The sequence below is a fragment of the Balaenoptera physalus genome (assembly GCF_965194825.1).
Source record: "Balaenoptera physalus genome assembly, chromosome: 11".
NCBI lineage: Eukaryota > Metazoa > Chordata > Mammalia > Artiodactyla > Balaenopteridae > Balaenoptera > Balaenoptera physalus.
In genome coordinates, this window is record NC_138896.1 from 81,760,440 (window position 1) to 81,772,755 (window position 12,316).

The 12,316-nt window shown below is 37.5% G+C and overlaps 1 protein-coding gene across 16 annotated transcripts in view; it reads right to left on the reverse strand.

The window, feature by feature from the left end:
* Positions 1 to 12,316, reverse strand: part of FHIT (fragile histidine triad diadenosine triphosphatase) — a 1,480,075-nt gene that overhangs the window by 689,769 nt on the left and 777,990 nt on the right. The window lies entirely within an intron of this gene.

The window sequence follows — 12,316 nt, forward strand, 5'->3', positions numbered from 1 at the left end:
CCTTTCATCTTGAATAGTATTATTATTGATATTTAAGCGAGCAGTGAGGAAAATGGGACCTAGCAAGGCAAAATAACATCCAAGGTCATGTACCAAATAAGTTAGGGAGCCAAGATGCAAACGGAAGGTTTTTGACTCCAATAATAGATACTTCAACTACATGGAACTCATGATTGTGAACCTCTGTGAAACTACAACAATCAAGTGATTTTCTGGCAACCACAGGTTCTCCTAAAGTGGTATGTGATATAGACTTACAAATTCAAGAGAAGCAAGGTTGAACTATGTCTTGAGACTTGGGAATATCCCTGTATACCTGAAAATGAGCAGAGTCCCTAACTTGAAGTTTTTCCCACTAATGTTTCACTTGACGTAGTTATCCTGCACTGGACTCAGAGCCAGTGTTTAACAGCAAAGATCAGGGACTGGAAACAAAGGCCTGCATTAAAAAAAAAAAAAAATCTGTCTCTATCAGGGATCAGCTGTGTGAATGTGGGTAAGTGATTTAACCTCTTTGAGCCTCACTTTCCTCATCTATGAAATGAGATAATATTAATACTTACCACAGGGATTGCTGTGGTGCTTATATAACATTTGTGAAACACTCAGCATAGTACCTTGCACACAGGAGATGTTCAATAAATGTTATTCTTACTTTTTGTTTATTAAAATAAACAAGAATAAAATAAACTTGTTATTAAAATATTATCCCTAAGAGGCATGTGATACAGTTACAAAAATAGAGGAAAAGAAATGTAAAGGGCCAGGAAACATATGAAAAGATGGCCAATATTACTGGAATCAAGAAAAGGCAAAAACAAATCAGAACAGTAAAATACCACTATACTCTATAAGCTCAGAAAAACGTCAATTTTGATAATATTTTAAAAAATCGATGTAGATGTGGAGAAATAAATATTCTGTCTTACACACTGCACATTTATACAACCATTTAAAGGGGGGCATTTTGCAGTTTGTTAATTTTTAATGCTGTGTGATACAGAAATTCTACTTCTTCTTATTGACCTTAGAATAGACATCAGTAAACTTTTTCTGTAAAGGACAAATAGTAAGTATTTTAGGCTTTGGAAGCCTTACAGTCTCTGTGAAAACAAGTCAGCTGCTGTAGTTCAAAAGCAGCCATAGATAATACATAAATGAATGGATATGGCTAGGTTGCAATAAAACTTTATTTGAATTCCATATAATTTTCTCACATCAAGAAATGTTATTCATCTTTTGATTTTTTTCAACTATTTAAAAATGTTAAAACAATTCTTAGCTTGTGGGCCACACAAAAACAGCAGCGGCCTGGATTTGGTTGAGTGGCTGGTCACCGTTTGCCAACTTACAGTGGTCTTCACACACACAAACCAAGGAGGCATGGACAAAGATATTCACGAAAGCTGTGAAAAGCTGCAAACAACTATCATCTGTTCATCAACAGGGAAGGGGCTAAATAAATTGTGGTATATCTACAGTCTGGAATACCATGCTAGTAAAAAAGAACAAAATAATTCTAAAGACACTAATAAGAAGACACTCAGTAAACTGTTCCCTGAAAAAGTTGCAGCTCTACAGATACAGTATGATTCCACTAGCTAAAAACAGAAGCAAAAAAACTTCTAATTTAACAATGCTATATGTTTTCTACTGAAAATTCTACTGACCAGCAAATACAATTCTTTCAAAAGTTTAGAAGAATCAGCACAAACTGTTTGCAGGGGTACAAAGGGGAGGAGGGACCAAGATGAGGGTTAGGGGTGTAAAAGGATTCGTTTCATCTATATTATTTCCATTTTGTCCAAGGAGACTGGATTCATGGGAAAACAATTGAAAGAGCTGAACTGGGATGTAGAGCACAAAGTCTCTAACTCTTGCACTACTGCAGCACTGAGAAAATTTGTAAAAGGATGACATGGGTCACTGTGGGTCCGACATTCTGAGATCCCAGACGCAGAAATAGCCCATTTGCCGAGACTGAGTTACCTGCTATTCACAAATGTTTGGATTTGTCTCTCAACAACTAACTGACAAATCAGATACAGACTGGAATGAGAAAAGAGGCAAAGAAAACAGAATAAAGCCAAGGAAAATGCATTCATTAAAAGCACTCCAGGGGACTTTTGGACAGATTCCTTCTGTGCTTTTATCAAGAATGTCTCAGTTCCCAGTGATCAAGACACTGATGACAGCAAAGAAAAAATATAATGCCGAGTCACATTTCAGAGTGTAGATGTGGGGTGGGCATCCGATCAGCATTTACTTGCCTAACCAAATCAGAGAAGGAAGTGGTCACAGCAGATACCCTGTCTCAGCTCATTACTCAACACCTATTAAATGTGATTAACAGCCCTTGCTAATTATGTGTTAAGAGCATCTTGAGCTGTAATGGATCCCAGAGGTCTGTGAAGTTGACTTCATTTACATGTTTGTCTCCTTTCACAAGGTCTCAGCCAAACATCGCAAAAATCTACTGAGCATTTTACGAACTCCCAGGTGATCAACTCAGAGTTTCCGGTCCACTGTGTCTTCCTACAAAGAACAGCGAGTACCTAAGATGTACATTTGTTTCATAAATAAAACAGGCAAGGTTTGTATTTTATGGGGCACAAATGGGCCTCTTGTTGCGATTAATATTATAAAAGACTGCTAATCTGTATACATTAAATTATTCATTACATTTTGTGATCTCAGCTAAAAGACTCAACAGCATTTAGGTGGCAGAATGCATCCAAAACCTCTTCTATCTCACCTTAAGCAAAACTGCAAAAATCATATATCAGAAAGGATTTAGAGAAGGCTTTTTGTTTGTTTTAAATATATGTTAAAATATTAGTATATTAGGTTACAAAATTATGTAATATATAAATACACACACACACACACACACTACCGACTGAGACACCACAGTTATCAGGGTCTGTTTCATGCTTCTCTTAAACGGCATTTAACCTAAAAAATTTTTGAACTCTTCCTAGAGTTAATTAATTGAAAGTCAGCTAATTAACCTCTCCTCCTTTCTGGGGATGGGTGGGGGACAGGGGTAGAGCTAGAGGCAGAAATTAATTCCTTCTTGCTTAGTCTGGCAAAGTAATGAACAAGAAGTAACTTCAACAATTACATGTGATGGAATATTATGTAGCAGTTAAAAACACTGAACAAAATCTCTATGCACTGGCACAGAAAGATGTCTGTGATATACCTACTGGAAAAAAGCAAAGTGCTGACCATATAGCAAATGGTGATCTAAGTTTTTTAGAATAACAGCCAAAGTCCACATATGTGCATCGTCAGATGTGTGTATACAGACGAAAGGACCTGAAAACATACACAGCTACAAGGTCTTATAAGCAAACTGATTCTGTCTCCATTAGCCCCAATGGAAAGTGCGTATCCCAAATGACCCACATGATTTTCATAACTAGAAGGGGATTTTGATGGTCCCTCCCTACCCCCCAGCAGCCCAGCAGAGTGGTATAGATCATGTGCCCCGGAGACTGGCAGCTACACCTCACATCTCACATCTACACTTACTACCAGGTCATCTTGATAATCTCCAACATTTTCCTCTACCTCTGCCATTTCCTCATTTGCACAATGGAGCAAATAGCATCTACTTCATAAGTTGTTGTGAGGGTTAAATGACTTAATAACCGTGTTGAATTGGTTTAGCAGGTGCCTTGAGCAGTCACCTTTCTATCATCATTAGCTAGAACCGTCTTCATCTTGTTTCAGCCATAATGTGAAACTCCTTTAGTCACTGCCTTTTCTAATTTGCCAAATGTAAAACAGGCAAGAGTTAGTACAGTCTCTGCGTTCCTCCTCCCTACCCCCCTCACTTACCACTTTAAGCCCCCCAAAAAAATCATTGGTTTTTACTTTCCTGAAACATTTTCACCCTGCTACAGATCAAGGTGATCAAACACCACCTTGTTTCTAATGAGTTGCTTCTCGGTTGTGGTCTGAAGGTGATGGGGGTGAGGTGGGCAGTTGACTTCTCATGGTGGCTGACCATTCCGTTAGCACATCTGTGGTTTGTTTTTTCCTCCAATGTTCTTCTTGCTAAAAGTTCCTTCCTTCTCAAATTTCTTACTTTTAATTGTCTTTCATATTAGTCTGTAAGTTTCTGTCATTTTGGTGAAACCTGGGGCTCTAATCACATTTCCACTCTTGTACTATCTGGAACCTTAGGAAAGGTACTGCTATTAGCTAGGTTCAGTTTCCTTATTGATAAAATGGACATAGTATCATCTACATACTTTCCCTTAGTTTTTAAATAAAGAATTCATGCCCATTTTAATAAACAAAAATAAAAATAAAACAAAATAAGTAACAGAAGATAATTAAAACCATCCACAACCCCACTACAGGTCTACTGTACTTCCTTATAATCCTCAGAAAGGTACATACCTAAACATTTGGGATCAAGTGGTTTAGAGAATTCTGAATCTTTTTTTTTCCTTTTATTTCTTATGCTCTATCTCCATACTACTTTCAATGTTAATTTTCAGTCTGATATGTTTAATTGAACACCTTTTATCATGTCTAACTATATACCCACAATCACAAATATGAAGGCTTTGTTTTGTTTGTTTTAACCAAAAAAAGGGCATCATGGCATCATGCTTTACGTATTACCTATAACCTGCTTTGCTAATTTTACAACATACCGTATGCAATCCTCCACATCAAATATACATTCTCATTTTTAATCTTATAATAATCCATAGTATAGACGCACCATAGTCCATTCAACTCATCTCCTAGTGATCAAAATTCACTTTGTTTCAAATTTTTGCCACTATGGACAATGCTGCAATGAATAATATATATATCTGTGTGTGTGTGTGAGTGTGTGTGTGAGTGTGTGTGTGTGTGTGTGTGTGTGTGTGTGTGTGTAGGAATAGATTCATAAAGACAAGACTATTATATCAAAGGCAAGGTGTATTTTTAATTTAAAATGATACGGCCAAACTGACAACGTATTTTTCTGCATTCTAACCAGCATGGGATGTTACATATTTTTAACTTTTGTCTAAACCATGGGTGAAAAAACTTGTTATTTTACTTAGCAATTCTCTGATATTAATTCTTCCCTTTTATTGGTCATTTGGATTTTCCTCTTCTGTAACTTGCCCATGTACATCCAATGACCACTTCATCTGGTTGACTTTTTTAAAAACTTTATGGAGGATCTTAGCATTTAAGTGGTTTAATTACTGGTCTGTCATGTGTGTTTTACTTTTTCCCCCTGCCCCCCCGCACCAGGGATACATCTGAATGTGCTTATGATCAAGCACACACTGAAAGGCTGCTTAGGGGAACATGTGCTTTAATACATTCCTGTTTCCAACTTGCCTTACCATGCATGCCCTCCTGTGCCTGTCAGGGCTAATCCCTCCACCTCACATTTTTTTACCATCACATCTCTTCCTTGTGCCTCTTGCTTTGGAAGCTGTAACTTTCTCTCTTCTATTTCCTGCTCTCCTGTCATCACAATTACCTCCATAAAGAACTAAGATTTCTCCCCATCTCCCCAGTCTTTTTTTTTTTTTTTTTCCGAAGGGAGAATAAAGCTTTGACCGAAGACAGTTTTGATGAGATGGCTAGAAAAACTGTTTTTCTTCATTGGCATTTAAAAAATATTGCTCAGTGGTTTGGGACCCATTTGTCTCTACCGCCGCCATCTATTGGCTTTTGACTTTGGCTGCTTTAACTCCACATTCTGTTTTGCTCCACTTCAACTGTTTAGCTGCTAGGTTTGGTCTGGTTTCACTGCTTTACTTTATCTAACCTCATTCCCTCTCTGGATTCTGAATCCCATCCTAGAAAAGGCTGCTTCCAGCTCATACAGTCACTCACTTATTGACTGAATGAAGTTTAATTCAATCAATAAACATTTTAGCATAAATGGGTTCAATTCCAGGAGCACAGATGTTTTCAGAGAGTTTCAGGTGGTGAGATCCATAAATTTTAATCATTTCTGCAAAACTATTAAATTGTGACATATTTATTAAATTTTACCCTGTGAACTAAAAAATTTCAACTTAGGAGAAAATCATAATACAGATATAGGTAACAAAGAATCATTTTATTTACTTTATATTAGATATTCTACTTATCACTATAGATATATTATGCTATTTATTACTATTGAAGCATTATTATAATAAAATACCAGGCACAACCCCCCAAAATTAAGTTTTTAAACTTAAATTTCTCCAGTTTTTTCCCCATTAATATCAATTTGCTAGGCTTTGCTTGTTTGGGGGCTAACATCAAATATTTAAGAAAATATTAAGGTCGAATAACTAGAAATGGAGGGCATTCTGTTAAATTGCTCCCCTCCCCGAGAACTGGGAAAGCACAACATTTATTCCCCAAGGGTGTGAAAACTCTCAGAGGAAGCAGACAGACTAGTTCAGAGGCTGTCGCAAAACTTCATGGGCAAAGTGCTTTCAGCCTGGAGCAAGGTAGTGGCAGTAAGAGAAGAGAATAGAGACCCATTTGAAAGGCTGAGCTAACACGATTTGCTGGAGAGTTCTCAGGCAAGGTGACGGCACATTTTGATATCTAAAAAGTGTCTGCATTTTAAAATTTCTGACCAATTTTCAATTTTGCCCATTAAAACCTTAACCTAGCTATCCTTGCTTATATGAATGTGGTATCATTTTTCTTTGACTTAACTGCCCAAATACAACTCCAGTTTTCAGTGTTCAAGTACTTCTCATTCTTTATCATATGTCCCAAAGTTCAAACACCAGTAGTGTAGAAATTCTCCAAAGATGTACGTATAGAAGCCTGACATGTGAAGAGAGAACAAGCAATAGATTTGTTAACTCTGTGCAGTTTTGCAGAAGAATCAATTCCATAGCCAGCGCTGTAATGCTTGGGATCAAGCAGTATTCAGATAAAATATCTGCACGTCCTGAAACAGAACACATCCTTTAAAGCTGCTCCCTTTCATAAACTATTCTAAGGTTTTTGAAGCTCTTCTCATATCTTATCACATTTTAAATATCTAAAAGAATCAATTTTTGTTCTTTACAACATTCTATTTTTTGTTGCTGTTGCTATTGTTGAAGGACGATCAATTGTGATTTGCATAAACTCAAGGGCAACTTAAAAGACAGTTGCAGTAACTAAGATTGAAACTGGCATGGCTTTCCCTGGTGAAGTGTTAAAAATGGCTTTCATTTCATAATGAAGAAAAAGAGTGAGGTCTCTCAGACATACCAGACTCCCCCTCTAATCTTTTCCCCAAACAGTAGCCTTGGTGATCTTTTTATCATGAAAATCCTATCATGTGATTCCACATACTAAACTTTTTCCATGGCTTTCCATTGTCCTAACGATGCAATCCAAATTCCTCAACGTGGCTTCCAAGACTCCACCTTAGAGCTCTCAACCCTAGCAGATCCACCCCGATTTAACACAAATATTTTGTAATGCCCTCTTTAGTCTCTGGAAATGAAATCCACCATAAATAATTTACCTACGCCCTTCAAGTAGTGTCATGACTTTAAAGTCATTATAATGCCTTAATTTTACTATAAAGGAGAAAGACTAGAATTGAATAGAATGTGTTAACAGAAGCTCTCATCTCTCTGGACATACACAAGGGAACATGTGGCCTCAATTACCCTAGCAGGCATCCCAGGATTATGACAAGTCACTATGAGATGAAGCAAACACTGTCCATGGCAGAGCAGAGAAAGAGAGAAAACTCAGGTTCGTGGTGACTTCACAGAGCTGCCGCATCAACCAACCCTAAAGCCCATACTACGTTCAGATTGTCCAATGATCTAAGCCAATAAATTCCCTTAAGATGAAACTTTTAGCACTTTTTTCTGCCCATGACACAAAACACAACCAATACATCCAACCAAACACAGAGCATGAGGAATAGAGCCAACTCTCTCTCCTCAGACTGTCTAAAGTATGCTTTATATGATCACCCAAAGAAAACATAAAAATCAGTGCTTTTCTCTGATTTATGAAATATTATGAACTTCATAAAAATGATGTGTTACCAGAAGAGCCGAATCTAGGTGTTTAGGAACATGTTTCTGCCTAATAATCCCTTAAAGATTAGATGCAAGTTTCTTGCTTTTTTATGTGCTTTAACTTAAGGTTTAACATAGTCCTCAGTGCTTTAGGGCAATGCTGCAAATAGTAAACAAAAGTTATTAGAGCTAGTTACCCCTACTTCCTCCCGCCAGTCCTAGTGCAGCTAAGTAATGCAGCTGACCATTAGTATACTGAAATCCCACACTAATGTGGATTTCCATGGGTGCGGTGAGAATATTAAAAGCCCATATTAACTGCTTATAAGCAAATATCTACTTCCTTAAGGGTAATTTTCCTAGTATCATCATAAAATCATTTCCCCCATCCTTTTCTCCTCATTCTTTCCAAAAAGCAAAATAGCTACTAAAAAAAACTGACTATGTAGCAATCTATATTGTACTCCTCCCTGATTTTACTCTAGATTTTAATTGTACTACAATAATTACAGAAGTTAGAGCAAACACTTGGGAGGAACCATTTGTGTACCAGGCGTCTATTCCAAACACTTGGAAAACACTAACTCCTTTAATCCAGTAATAACCCTTTCAAGGGTAACTCCTATTGTGTATCACCATTTTACTGATGAGACACTGAAGCTGAGAGAACAGAAAGCACTTACCCGAAGTCACACAGTGGTAAGACAAGATTTCAACAGAGGGACGGTGATCTTAATCATTACACCATACTGCGTCTCAACACGGAACATGCCAGGGGGAAAAGACTCAGTGATATTGGAAACCATGTCTTGAGATTATTAGAAAATGAACTTGTGGGAATCTCAGAGCTTTTAGATGCAGGCAGAGAAATACTATCACACAAAGAGAATTAGGCAAACAAAAAGTGTTTTTTGAAGAGTTTTCAAAGCTAAAGTTAGAAACTCCTCACTATACCGTTTATCTCATTATCTTTAAACTTCCAAATCCTAAAAGCTTTGGTTTCAAATCAGTCACAATCTCTAGTTCTTTGACGCATTCACATTTACACACTTGCTCACACTTGTGCATATGCACACACACAACACTCATGCACAAACACGCACCAAACACATGAGAGGAAAATAAAATGAAATCTGCCTCCTTCTCTTTGTTGTTGATCAAATGCAGCTACAGAGTCAGCAGGGGATAAATATCTTGATGCTTACTTCATGTACAAGTACTTTGAAGAGGAACACAGTGGAGTAACTTTTTACATAGCATTCTGAAGGAAAAAAAATGCTGTAAAATCCAATCCCCCTGAGGAGTGTCATTTCAAGCAATGAGGTTTGCTTTCTTTATCTGTAGTGCATCTAGGTGATCAAACCAAACATAACTGATTCCCAGGCTCAGAAGTCTTCATCAGTAATCACCTTTTGCATTCATAAATAAATCAAAAAGTAATTTTAATCCTATCTTCCCTCTAACTCCTAACATCACAGCAAATACTTTTGCAATAGGCAAGGGACAAATTAAGGGACTTTCTCAAATGCAAGTGGCCAAGGATGGGTAACCTTCCTTGGATTTCCCTACCTGTGTGGGAGAAACACATGGATAAAAAAGCAGATGGTCACAACTCACCAGGGGATGGAAAATGTTATCCTGCAGTGGGTTTGAATACACGGCTGACCTTGAAGACAGAAATGGTCATTAAGCTCAATTATAAATAGTGACTGGCACTAATAGAAAAGCAACTATGTTGTTCAGTTCTTGATAAACAGCAAAGAAAATACCAGCAAGGGGGTAAAATAAGGATAAGACCTCTGCCAAAGTTAAATGATCTTCCTCTCCAATGTTCAGTAACATCGACTCAAGTCCACAGTGCCCTCCCACTCCGTGCCGCCATCATTTGGAGAATAAAACACAATCCAAGAAGCCAACAGGCAATCGTCTCTTTTCCCTTACTGATAATGGTTCTCAGAACTATGATACACTCATTCCCTTTTTTAATTAGGTGAAATCTATTTTATAAGCAAGAAACTCCTCAAAGAGGTCACAGATTTATCATGATGTTGAAAGTCATAAAATCACATTTACAGGCTAAGTAGTTAAATCCAAATTACACACCACCCCATTAATTTTATAATCAATAGAGATTAAAGGAAATGAGGAAGTAAAGTAAATGATAGGATCCTAGCTTAAATCAAATCAATACATATTTATTGGCATCTGTTATATTTAAGATACCATGAAGAAGGAAGGGCAGTGTGGAGCCCTGTAATGTGCCTTCCAGGAGTTTACCATCTGGCTGGGGCATCGATACATAGCATGCAGAAAGCTTTCCGGTAGAAGAGTAACAATGCGAGGGGTGTCACAAGGCCCCTCACAAGTAATGGCCAACAGAACCATGCAGAAAAACCTGCTAGAGATAGTGCAGTGGTTAACAGCATGGGCTCCAGAGCCAAACTTCCTGGGTTTGAATCCTGACTCTACTACTTACAAGCTCATTGACCTTGCACCACTTATGCATGTTTCATATAAGTTAATACTTGCCAAGTGCTTAAAAATAAGGCCTGGAGCACAATAAGTGCCATGTAACTGTTTGTTAAATAAGAGAATACTATTAAGAGAAGGGAAGATCTCTGTCACTCTGAAGTCTCCTGAAGTGCTGGTAGAATTTATCTGGGGAGGGAAAACACCATGTTCATTTTCCCCATTCCACCGATTCTTTCCCTTCTGCTACAAACATTCTAAGGTCTCAACCATTCTAAAAATTAGAAGTGATAAACGGTCCTCTACTCTGTTAACCCCCTATAAATATCCCCTTTCTCCTTCCCTTTATTGATAAACTTTTTAAGACTGTTACACGCATGCACATATTACTTGCTCATGATCATTCATTCCCCTGCCACTCAAACCTGACCCTAGCCCTCACCATTCAGCTCAGAGAACTACAAAGAGCCTAACACCTAAATGTAACATCCCTTTTTAATCAGTCAGCATCTTCTCTTCTCTCTAGAATATTAAAAACTATTCACTATTCTAGGCTCTGTCACTGTCACTAGAATGTTGACCTGTAGAAGCAAGGGACTTTCTTCCTCAAACCTACATCTCTTGGTATTCAGTAGTCTGTCAGAAATAAAATTGCTTTGTTAGACTGTGCTCTCTACCACGACGGTAAGGACATTTCTAAGAGGGTTGATATTTATAGGACATTCCATCCAAAAACAACAGAATACACTTTCGTCTCAAGGGCTCATGGAACATTCTCCAGAATAGATCATATCCTGGGTCACAAATCAAGCCTTGGTAAATGTAAGAAATCTGAAATCGTATGAAGTATCTTTTCCGACCACAACACTATGAGACTAGATATCAATTACAGGAAAAAAACTGTAAAACATATAAACACATGGAGGCTAAACAAATATGCTACTAAATAACCAAGAGATCACTGAAGAAATCAAAGAGGAAATCAAAAAACACCTAGAAACAAATGACAATGAAAACACGACAATCCAAAACTTATGGGATGCAGCAAAAGCAGTTCTAAGAGGGAAGTTTATAGCAATACAATCCTACCTCAAGAAACAAGAAACACCTCAAATAAACAACCTAACCTTACACCTAAAGCAATTAGAGAAAGAAGAACTAAAAAACCCCCCAAAGATCAGATCAGAAATAAATGAAAAAGAAATGAAGGAAACAATAGCAAAGATCAATAAAATTAAAGCTGGTTCTTTGAGAAGATAAACAAAATTGATAAACCATTAGCCAGACTCATCAAGAAAAAAAAGGGAAAACTCAAACCAACAGAATTAGAAATGAAAAAGGAGAAGTAACAACAGACACTGCAGAAATGCAAAGGATCACGACAGATTACTACAAGCAACTCTATACCAATAAAATGGACAACCTGGAAGAAATGGACAAATTCTTAGAAATGCACAACCTTCCGAGAGTGAACCAGGAAGAAATAGAAAATATGAACAGACCAATCACAAGCGCTGAAACTGAAGCTGTGATTAAAAATCCTCCAACAAACAAAAGCCCAGGACCAGATGGCTTCACAGGCGAATTCTATCAAACAGTTAGAGAAGAGCTAACACCTATCCTTCTCAAACTGTTCCAAAATATAGCAGAGGGAGGAACACTGCTAAACTCATTCTACGAGGACACCATCACCCTGATACGAAAACCAGACAAAGATGTCACATAAAATAAGAAAACTACAGGCCACTATCACCGATGAACATAGATGCAAAAATCCTCAACAAAATACTAGCAAACAGAATCCAAGAGCACATTAAAAGGATCATATTCCATGATCA